Source organism: Mustela nivalis (assembly GCF_964662115.1).
Source record: "Mustela nivalis genome assembly, chromosome: 14".
NCBI classification, from domain to species: Eukaryota; Metazoa; Chordata; class Mammalia; order Carnivora; family Mustelidae; genus Mustela; species Mustela nivalis.
Window position 1 is genome coordinate 38,752,712 of NC_139033.1, and position 12,392 is coordinate 38,765,103.

At 38.7% G+C, this 12,392-nt stretch overlaps 1 protein-coding gene across 23 annotated transcripts in view; it reads left to right on the forward strand.

Moving 5' to 3' along the window:
• The window catches only part of TCF4 (transcription factor 4), a 351,743-nt gene that overhangs the window by 158,172 nt on the left and 181,179 nt on the right, over positions 1 to 12,392 (forward strand). The gene's annotated exons all lie outside the window — the stretch shown is intronic.

Consider the following 12,392-nt stretch of genomic DNA (forward strand, 5'->3'; position numbering starts at 1 on the left):
GGACTTGAAAGTAAATTTTTTCCCCTGTTATGCGATTAAGAATGACTATGTTTTTATTCCTCATTACATCTCAGAGTTCCAAGAAACAGAATTTTATTTGTCTCTTGCTTTATTCCAACTTTTGTTTTCTCAGTTTGTACGTGTGTGTGTGTGTGTGTGTGTGTGTGTGTGTGTGTTAATGTCTGGAGATTATGGTGGCTCTGTCCTCTTTCCCTTAAAATCTATTGTGTTAAAATAGGAGGCAGAAGAAGGATTTACTTTTTTTTTTTTTCCTTATAGTTTACTTCTATTTTATGCGGGCAAACTGCCCATCCAGATGGTAGAATTTCACCTGTAAGCAATCTGAAACGATCAGTTAATTCTGACATTTTATAGAGCCCTTTTCTTTTCTTCTCACATAGTGCAACTAAGTGCAGAGTAACTATTCAAGATAATGTTTCCTCCCCCCCCCCCCCACCAGCTTTTAAAGCCCTTCCCGCTGTGATTGGTTCTTTTTCCCCTAAAATCTGTATTTTGGGCTCAATTAAAAATCTGTGGCTTTAGGCACTTTGCTGCTGTTGTCAAAACCACATCTGATGAAATCTTTGACCACTTCTAATATGTGTAAATGAGGAAATGATAGCAGAATTGAAGGAACAAGTGTAGATTATCAGGTTCGTGGCTGAGAAAGCAGATCATTGTAATTTTATAAGCTCAACATTCCACTGGCTTTGGTAAACTCACTGTTAACTTTTCTTCTCCCACCAAATTCACAAAGTACACCAACTCACACCTTCCGAAGGAACGCCTAGTGTGGTGCTAGCTACCAGAATCCTGAAATTTGGTTTTGTTTTCTGTGTAGCCAGCCTCTGGTGGCTTATGTTACTGAATAAACTGGAGACATGGTGTGAAATGATTTGTTAACCTGTTATTGGAGAATCCCATTATTTCCCAAACCCGATTTTGGGGATGTTTTTGAAGCAGAGTATAAAAGGGAAAAGGAGTCTTAGAGTTTGTTGTCACTCATAATCATTGTATTGATCCTATATTTGCAAGTTATTTTGGAATGCTATCCTCTCGCTTTTATTTCTAGAAATCCTTCATTTGCACGAGTGATTTCTTGAGTTATTTATATAGTAAGGATGGCTCTAGGGACCTCTTCTCCCCTGGCTTATTCCCTTGGGAGAACATTTTTGAAAGTACTCCTATTATACCTGTTAAGATGTGAGACTCTGGCTATGCTATTATTTGTTGCTTTGTTTTGTTTTGTTTTGTTTTTTGTTTCCTGTTTCTCACATGTTAATTCCTGTGGGCATTTTCTTTTAAAAAGTGATGAGATTTTCACTGTCCAGCAGCAAGCCACATTTACTGGAGTTATTGAACTCTGAAATAGGAAACCTGTGGGCGATCAGTTTTACCCTCCCCAGAAACTGTTGCTTCAGTCAAGGGGAATTACAGCCCCATGGCTGGGCATTTTAGAGGAGTTTCACTAACACATCCCAAGGTCTCGTTTCAGGTATTGAAACAAAATCAACATTTGTTTGTGGCCAGGGAAGCCAGGGTTCCTGGCAGTGTTCTTCTCCAGTTGTTTCTCCTATTTCCCTTGCAAACTTTCCCATTGGTTGGGGTCTGTGGAGAGATTTCAGTGGCTGGCTGGCTGGGGGAAATGTTTGGGAGAACATTTGCGTATCAAAGCAGCCTAAATATTTGCAAAAATGTTTGCTTGAGAAAAAAAAAAAAAAAGAAGAAGAAGTAGAATCCTTTTAGGATTAGGAAGTAACTTGCTAAAACATTTTTAAAAGCATTTGTCATTTACTCAAGTATATTATTCATGAAGGAAGGCCTAACCTGAATTTCAGGGGTCATCCCAGAATTTGTAGTTTTAAACAGCAGATGAGATAATAAATGTTTTGGCATTATGATTAAGGTCTGTACCTGTATGTGGCATAGAAATGCAAAACAAAACAAAACAAAAACAAAAATAAAAACAAAACAAGAAAAAAGAAAGAGACACAAATACATTTAAAAATTAATTGGTTTTTATTTAGAAACCCAGAACACAAAAGGTGCAGAGAAAGGCCTTATGAAATGATAGGATTGAATGGCTATTGAACAGCTAGCTCTAACCTCATTTTTCCCCCCAATTGTGTATTTTTCCCCTATAAAACACAAACTGAATTGCTATGATATGATGTTCGATTCTGTTGGAGTTTGCAGACTTTCTCTCAATAGTCATGATTTGAATGGCAGATCTTTTCTCCTTTTTTTTTTTTTTTTTCTGGGTAAAGAGTTTCCTGTGGGCATTTTTCTGTTCAAATTATTGAAGTTTTAACTGCATTTCACTTTTGGTTTGGAAACAGTACATGTAAAACTCAGTCCAGGCCAATTTTTTCAATTTGTTAACAATGTAGGAGTTGAGCGTTGACAATTACTGTACTTAAAAGCCCCTTAGATCAGGTGTTATTTTACCATCTGGACATTTTAATTAGTAATAAAAATGTGGATCTGGATACACAGAAAGAGGATCTACAGTACACAGTGGCCCAGTGTACCCTGTTGGTGCTAAAGTGCGCATGGTTCCATCTTGCGAGTGTGTGTCTGTGTGTGAGTGTATCCCTGTGAAATTGCATGTTGAGTATGTGATCTGTCCTCCTAGAAAACCCAGGCATAGGATCCTGGTACTTTTTTAAACTGGGCATTTTTGTAATACCAGGCTATTTGGCTACTTTCTTCAATATGAAATAAAAATGTATAATATATTCTTGCATTCCTAAATAACACTTGCTTAAATCTTTTTAATACGCCTACTTCATGAAGTATATGGTATGGCATGGCGATAAAATGCTGGCGTCAGAAATAGACTTGGGCAGATGTGGCTCTATTACAGAGCTGTGTGCTCTAAGGCAGATACATAACCTCTCTGAATCTCCTTTTTTCCTTATCTGTTGAATGAAAGTATTAATGATAATAGTTATGAAACTCACCTAACAGGATTATGATGAAGCTTATGTCAAATCACTTGATAAAAACAAAGAGCCATAACAATTGATTTTTAATGCAAACCACCAATTCATAACCCACCTGTCATCTTCATAACTCAGTGAACTGTCCCATGTTAAAAAATAAGAGAGATGCAAATATGAGATTATATTAGATCATTCACAAGTATTAACTTTGGGACCACCAGAAAATGTGTTACTAATTTGACATGTGAAGAAAAATAACCCATTTTTATAAAGTATCTGGATATGCTCTTTGAAATAATGTTATTCTTAATTAAGGTAGAGGCGGGTACGTTGGAGGGAAATAGTGACCCTCTGGAGAAATGGAGAGTGAAAATAGTTTAGGGAAATAAGTCTTAGCATCTTCTCTTTCAGAAAGATGCATATATATATTCCTCTCAATCGTCATGAATTTCATGTTTGCAAACCAGTGTGAATACTTGAACCATAATCGCTTTTGTTGAGAAGTACCTACCCATTATAATTTGCATATGTGTATGCGTACATACGTGTATCTATATCAAATTATATGAAAATTTCCTTAAGAATGTGTCTTCCCCAGGAACTGAGGGTGTAAGCTTACTGATAGACACTAGACCAGCTGCATTTGGACACTTCTCTAGAAAGCATTTTCAGTTTTTAGTGTATGTCCAGTTCTCTTCTTGAGAATTCTGCAGGAGAAATAAAAACATTTGTTTTCTTTATTTAGAAGAATGACATAATGAATGGTGGTATCCGTGGTGGGATGATGCTGTTATGGTCATTTCATTTCCTCTCCTGTCATGGAATACATGCACACCTTGATCACAGCCCAGATATTTATTTACGTGATGTTGTTTCCAACAACCAGTATTTATTGCCATGGACCACCTGGTTTTAAGGAGTGTCTTAAAGAGCTTATCAGACTTGTGTCTGAGACATGGTATTAGCAGGCGTATGCAGAGGTCCTTTCTGGTGGCCTGCTAAGGGCTAAATGCAACTGAGGAAGTCTTCAATGAATTTGTTAATTTCATAAATATTAAGCAAACTGTGGCAGAAACAGGGACATGCTATTTATGACTGTATGGCTTTTAAGATTTTTTTAGACTTAAGAATGGAAACCGAATTACTTTAATGTTCTATCAGTTTCACTCAAATGTCCCAATCGAATGACCAATTTCATTTACGTATTCCTGTCTGGTGAACAGATAGAGTCTTCTTATTATTTGTCTTCAAATTTTTAAAACGAGGCCACAGGTCCTCCCCTTTGAAACTCCGTTTGATAAAAAGGGCCATGTGTATCTTAGCCTTTAGATTTCAGTACCCACAGTCACAAGACGGAAAAGAAATTGTGGAGCAACTTTAGAAATTATCTCATAAAAGGGATTCCGTTGAAAATTGAGGGGGAACAGCATTTGAAATTTAATAATAATAAAAAAAAGTAATTCAAAGTAAAGTCTGTAGCCAAACTCCTTAATTGTGATGCATTTGCTGAGTCCCCCTCTCCCATCCTTGGGCTTGCTCTCGTGCCATATGGCCTACCATGGAACATTTAACTTGTCAGATATAATGGATTGTCCTGGAAGCAGATTTTTGCTTTGAGCACTCGGCTCCTTTCTTGCATCTCGCTCTCAGCTCCAGGCTGCAGGATGAAGGATTGTGGTGGAAATGCAAAGAGGAGACACACAGTTGATTCCCCTTAAGAGAGTGACCTCCATGTCACAAAATTTTACCCACGTAAAGAGGCATTATCCCCGTCACTGGCCTTAGCAGGCTGCATGTCAGAATCGTTTAAATTTGCCTGGACTTAACAGATTGTGCAAACATTTCAGAATTGAGTGCTTAGGAATAATAAAACGTCGTCATTTTAACTTATGCAGAAATGGTGTAGCCACATCAGCCGAAGGATAAGTATTATTTATCGTGACCTACATGTAACCTAAACCACCTGGTTTGTAGATGCTGTAAATTAAGTTCAACTCTCAAATCTACCAAGAATGCATAAGGGAAAAAAAAATCACCTTATGGAGATGTTACATGGCTTCATTGTTTCTGTTTGGTGAGGAGATGTGAGGTTGAAATGATCATTTCGGTGGATGGACAAGTGACTGTTAATTATCCTACCAAGCTTTCCATCTTGAAACTTAAATGCACACCTTTCGTTTATTCCAATCTATTCGAAATTAGACACCGAACGTTCTATGGATTATTTAATTTGTATATGTAAATGTAAAAAAATATAGTATTTGATGTCAATTTTAATTTGGTGCTTTTATGAGGTAGTTCCTTTTTTTTCAAGTCGTGATATTATTTCTGAAATCACAAGCTTAGAAAGCTTTAGGAGGAGTTTGTGGTTTTTGCATTTATAGGAGAACTTCCTTAAAAGGATAAACAGTGCCCTTTCTATACGTACGTGTTTATACATAGCTGCTAGGTGTTTTTTTGATACGATCTACTGTAATCCCAAATATTATATATTTTTAAAAGATCTTATTTATTTGAGAGTGAGAAAGCAAACGAGAAAGCACAAGCAGGGAGAGTGGCAAGGGGAGAGAAAGAAGCAGGCTCCCCTGTGAGCAGGGAGCCCGATGTGGGGCTCTATCCCAGGACCCTGGGATCATGACCTGAGCCAAAGGCAGATGCTTAACCGACTGAGCTACCCAGGTGCCCCTGTAACCCCAAATACTATAATACAGAAACCCAAATAATCAAGCGCAAGCAAGTGAAAAAATAAGTAACTCATGTATCTCATTTAACCATAAAGTGATACATATTTGATTGCTCCAGAGTTACAAAAATTCATTAGATTTATATATGACACATGAAAATATATTAAACGAGACTCTATTTACAAAAGTTAATTTAATATACTCACCAAGTGTTTGTGTTTTAGAAATTTAATATATGTTATGCCACAAATTCGTGTATTATAGATAATTCTTAATAATAGAACTATAAAAAACTGCAGTGACCTTGAAAACTGATGAAACCACACTTCCATACAAAGAATCATATATTTTTTTAATGGACAACTTCCCATGAAGCGGCTAAGAAATCTGTTAAAGTCAGTATTTAATAATAAAGTGTAATTGTATATTTCACACTGATCCTAAAGTGAGCATGCTTGTTTCATTAATGCCACCGATAGGGTGATTTCCCGCCACTCCCCTCCACCCCCCAATTCAAATTTTGGTCAGACTTTGTCTGAAGTGAGTTTGGGTGGTGCCTGGCCACAGCCAGCTCTTGTTGGCGCATGTGCGCCCTCTGCTGGCTGCTCAGATTGGAACCAACCCTTGTGAGGGCTTCATTTGTTTTCCTTTTCACGGTTGGGTTTTTTGGGTGTGTTTTGTCTTTGCATTTTTATAAAAATAATCATATATTTGTAGTGATTATAAAGTTGTAGGCTAATACTGAGAATGACAGCTAATTTGTTTCTGTTTGAAAATAAATTTTCGGGGGGAGTTGTTTGTTTGTTTGATTTTGCTAAGTAGACTCCTGATAGTTCAAACAACATGTCGAGTCTTGAATTTTTAAGTGGTTGATTTCATATTACCATTGATTGTGTTTTCGTTGCTTTCATAGTTCCCCCTGGTCTGATTACACTTAAGAAGAATTTTTATTGGGACTAAATTAGGAATGGACTTCAAAAAGATAAATTATTGAGACTTTGCCATATGACTCTTTGTAGGTAATAGATGTGGCAGATAATCCCTAGGAGAAAACTCCCTGATCGTGTCAAGAGTTTTCATTTGTCTTGTGAAGGAAAATGACTGTCCATCGCAATATTTTACCAAGGTGTTCTTGGCTTCTCTGCAGACCAAATGAAACTGTGCGCCACCCCCCCCCCCACTCCCACCCCACTCCCTGCGTAGTTTTAGTGGAACTTCTTTTTGTTTGCTTTTGCCTCTTTTGGTTATTGTTTGTAGAGTGTGAGATGTTAAAGGAGCAAATCGTCCATGGTCCCTTTGTCCCCAGGTCCCCAGGTCACAGGACAAGGGCAATCACAGAGGGGACATTCTGGCCTCTCCACCATTGCTTGGAGGGAGGGTACCCTAGGGTTCTGACAGTGAAGACCAGGGCTCTGGGGGATGGACGGGTCTTTAAAATAGCAACAGTTCTTTTATTAACAAGGTTTCCTCAAATTCTTCATAATAACTATATGTGTTAGTGATTTCTACACAGCTTGAAATGAATGACTCGACTGAGTCAATCTGCTAATTGTTACCTAAGCACAGTTTAGATTTTTGCAGTTCTTTTGTCTTACCTTGTAAATTTCTTTGACTTGTAAGCAAATGACTTCTAAATATCCCCAGCCAGCTCCCTAAACTAGTGAATGATCGAAGAGTTTAGAGTTAGGGAAGAAAGGAAATGTCATCTAAGTTTTTCCCAGTTTCCCATCTTTCCAATTTTAGGTACCTTAAAATTTAGGTACCTTTCCAATTTAAGTTACCTTAAAATTTGTTTTGAATAAATGATATAAGTGTCTCTGATTTATTTAACAATGTCTAATAACTCTGAAATGCCTTCTAACCAGTCTCAAGTTGCCCCTAAGTTATAATAGCGTCTTGCACGGAATCTCAAACACACACTCTCCTGTTGCCACCTGTTACCCAATGAGGTTCATTCAGCAGTCTCCTCCTCTGTGCTTTTAGGTACACCCCTTCACCCCTTACCCATACACATTGTTGGGTTTGCTCCCTTGCATTTCAGCCATCTAAATCCTTACCTCTTGGGAACAATGTCCACTGGGGATGTACCAGCCGCCAACACGGGGTACACAGAGGCCCCAACAAATATTTATTTCCATAGTTCATGTTTTTTGGACCTCTTTTACAACTGTCCAGGTGATCATTTTTGCAAGTTTCTGGACTGAAAATTGCTCTCTGCTCCTTGTAATGTACATTATTTTCTTGCCTATTTGGTTGGATGAGGTCAGTGTTTTGACTACTCCCTTGACCTTCCTCCCTTCTTCTTTTTTGACCATCCTTCCCATGGCCTCGCCCTTCCTTCCTGTGCACCCCCTGCCTTCCTCTCTTGATGTAGTCATGCTTATGTACTCAGTCATTGGGAGGCTTTCCTTAAACACCACAGTGTGGGACTCAGCAGCTCGTGGAATTTTATCTGTGAACCATCATCTTCCTTTAGCGGTGATTCTTGTCACAAGGCAGTTGGACTCTGAGGAGTTTAGTCCTGTTTGCTTTCCTCTTTGGTTGTTGTGGACCTGATCTCTTAAAGTTGATCAGGATCAACCATCATCAGTATTCCCATTCTTTGTCTGCTCTATGGATGCTCTGAAATGTATTTTGTATTTTAGGCTATTTCCCCCCAGCTTCTCAGTGATGGATGTTTAGGGAATAGAGACCAATTGTAATTCAGTTCTAAGGCCAGAGAATCTGTTGTCTTCCGTATATAAATGAATGATACTAGCATTATCTTCTGTCTGGGGTTTAAAATGAGGGCATCTGGCTGGCTCAGTCAGAAGAGTGTGCAACTTTGGATCTCGGGGCTGAGAGTTCAAGCCCCACATTGGGTGTAGGGATTACTTAAATAAAAAGAACTTAAACATTTTAAATGTTTCTTATGTGTATGTGTATATATGTAAGTATAATGGTTGTATATATTCTACATATGTCTAAGCTATAGTTAAAGTCTTCATGAGACTCCCATCCAGCTTACTCTGGTTCAGTCTTGAGTATCACATCAAATGTCCTTGTGGTTTCTTTGAGACATGATACTTATTATATTTTTGTTAGTTTTTTTTTTTTTAGATTTTATTTATTTATTTGACAGAGAGAAAGAGATCACAAGTAGGCAGAGAGAGAGAGAGAGAGAGAAAGGGAAGCAAGCTCCCTGCTGAGCAGAGAGCCCGATTCGGGGCTCGATCCCAGGACCCTGAGATCATGACCTGAGCCGAAGGCAGAGGCTTAGCCCACTGAGCATCCCTATTTTTGCTAGTTGTAAACTTGGCTTGAAAACTCAGGCCATTGCCTATATGCCATGATGCTGAAATATGTGATTTTCCTTTATAGATGCAATAACAAACATAATACTAAACCTTTTCCTCTGTTTGCTGTGTCACTGTGGCTTACTCAGAGTCTGGTCAGTGTTATTTTTTGTGTTTAATATTAGTAAGACTCTGTTAGAACATCAGCTTAATGGACAGCAAATAATTTATTGCCAAAAGTGATTTGAATGGTAAAATGTAGCTCTAGATTTTCTTAAATTTTGCTGGTAAACTTAAAAAAAAAAATTAGCCAGGCTGTAGAGTCTTTTTTTTTTTTTTTTTTTAAGATTTTCTTTTTTTATTTGACCCAGAGATAGATAGTAATGGAAAACAAGCCTCAGGAGAGGGTGAGGTTTTCTGCTGAGCAGGGAGCCCAATGCAGGCTAGATCCCAGGACCCTGGGATCATAACCTGAGCCGAAGGCAGATGCTTAATGACTGAGCCACCCAGGCGCCTCAGCAGAGTTTTTATTCATATGATCTTTCTACAGCCTCTGACCAGAAATGTCACAGATCTCCTCCAGAGGGATCAAAGGACCACATTCTCTCCCTGTGTGTGGACTGCCTTCAGTAGGGCATGGAAGCGTAGATCAATGGGTGAAAGGGCCCTTTTAACAAACTATGTTCACTAGAGGTTGACCTTGGAATGTAAAGGTGATTTCTGGCTTGGGATAGAATGAGGAAAAGGATACTTTCAGAGCAGTGGGATCTGATCCTAGTGGATCTGATAGAAGACGAGGGACCTTTCTCCCCTGGGACTCTCATATCTTGGAATTCCGTCATTTACGAGAGGGATGAAAATACTTGGTAATGGGAGACTAATTTCTTTGAAACAACCAGTCTTCATTAGTGGAGAGGAACACATTTACAGGCCAAGTATGCTGCCAGAAAAAGATTTCTGAACTACAACTGTCAGAAAGGGCCTCGGAAATCAATCATTTTTTGTTTGTAAAAATGCAGTTAAATGGACCGGATTGGGTAGTAACCTATTTTTTTGTTGTTGCTATCCACCAGGCCACCAGGTTTATTGGAGTTCCATCTGATGTAACCTTAGAGGCTGCCACTAAAATTGGTTACTGTTACTCCTGGCTTGTTGGACTAACCAGTAGAATTTTATTTAAAAAAAAAAAAAAAAATTAGGGGCACCTGGGTTGCTCAGTCAGTTAAATGTCTGCCTTCGCCTCAGGTCATGATCCCAGGGTCCTGGGATCAAGCCCCACATCAGGCTTCCTGCTCAGCGGGGAGCCTGCTTCTCCCTTTACTGCTCCCCTTGCTTGTGGGCACTCGCTCTCTCTATCAAATAAATAAAATCTTTTAAATAAAACAAAAATAGAATAGAATAGACTAGAATTAGAAGACCAGATCCTACTCTACTGAATGCAAATTCCATGGAGTAAAGAAACCCAGATTCTGTTGTAAGAAAGAACCCTTTCCCTAATAGGTCTCATGACCAGCAAGGTGTCTTAGCCATAGAACAGAATTTGGGGGGATTGCTTTTCTCCACGCCCATCCTGTGTCTTCCTTTCTTCGTACGACTAGTGAAAATATTTCTCTCTGCTTGCTTTGATGCCTTTAGCGTATATTGCAAGAGTGACCTTTCTTTATTTTTGTATAAAAACTATTATGTTTCTTCAAATAACAAAAGTAAGCTTTCAAATATTTATGTTGTTTCCTCAGAGGGCACCTAAGTCCGTAATTGCTGTGGTTCTCTTAGAGCCAGTCATCACACACAAACTGTGCTAACAATGTAAAACAGGGTCGGCAGAACTATTAAGATCTTATTCACATAAAGCCAGTGGTAAGTTACTCATTAGAAGTAAGTTGAGTGATTTCGGGGTTGCCCTTAGTTCTTCAGGTCTCCAGGGGACCCTTGTACAAATTGCTGATTCAGAAAATCATTACTCTGGTGGCTGAAGTGGCACTTTAGTGGCCTTAAAGAGTTATTTGACACACCTCCCCAAACAGCTAACTTATCCCCGTGATTATGTTGATTAATTGCACACTCTGTGGAATTAGCGTTATTTTCAATGAAAGATTTTCCTGCATGTGGAAAATAAAGCATAAAACTCGTGTGCTTTAATTTGATAATGTGTGCACTTCTCCTGAGCATGACACCGAGTGAGGGGACTGTTTTGGCTGTTGTCTGGGGCATGTCCCATAATCTAAGGCCGTACTTTTTTATTTTGCGTTTAGAAAGTGCTTTCTGGTATACGAGAGACAGTCACTCAAAATGCTTATCATCTCTAGCCTTTTTATCCAGTCCTTTTTGCCTTACAATCAGAATTAAAAGGATGTGAAGGGAGGGGTTGTGGTGCACAATGAGAAGAAGACAGGTGGAATAATCTTTGTTAACAGAGGAGGTGCGGACATTACATCTACAACACTCCAAAAAGAAGTGGCATGTTGTCTAAAGGAGCTTTTGTGCTGGAGTTGGAAGTTTATGTTCTAGCTTCATCTCTTGATACCTGTATAACCTCTTCTACTTATGGAAGTTGGTTGTCCTTTCTTCATTTTAGTGACTTTATCTATTAAAAAATAGAGCTTAAAGTGCCCACCGAAGGAGTTCTTAGGGTGTGTTGTCTTAAATATGTAAGTTAAATTCCTTCGCATACCTACAGTGCTTTGCAGATGTAAGTGCTTTAAAGAAAATTCAATATAGATTCTGCACCTAGACAGGACCCCAAAGGGGAGAGCTTTGGTGGTGCCTCAAGGCAGTCATCATATCTGGAATCTTAGTCCACCCACTGTTTTGAAGGCAGCACAGTGTCTAGACGAGATGAGGTGAATCAGTGACGAAATGCAGCCAAGACTCATAATTTTCCAGGATCAGAGCTATAGATCATTACTGAGTATTCTATTTTTATGGCTTAAGCACATCAGTGAAAAAGAAGACCGATGCTAGTCTTTTCTGGGGAGATGGCTAGCTCCCTACTTCCCAATATCCTTTGCTACAAATTATGCGCCTACTCACCTCCCCCCACCCCTTGTCTTTCTGGTCTCAATTTAGGAAGAGGGGAAGGAAGAAATTTTTTCTAGGCTGTGGAATGACTAGTTTATCTGCTGGAATTGAGTTGTAATTCTTCTTTTAGCATAAAATTTATTAAGTTTGGATTTTTGAATGCCGATGGATTGAAGATCGAGTCGTCCTGGTACAAAAAGACTCTGTAGTAGAGAACCAGTGCTCTTTAAATTGTGGAGATCGGAAGAAGATCAACTTCTGACTTCTTGCAAATGCAGTCTCGGCCTCTCACCACCAAACAGGGATCTGGGGCAAAGTGGACCAGCTAGTCCGAATAACAAAGGTGTATCTGCATGGAAACATCACCAATAGTGAACAATGATTTTGGATCAACTTAGTTAAAATAACATACAATTTTTAGGTTTACATTATTTATTTCATAGTAAATGACAAACATTTATTGACCTAAT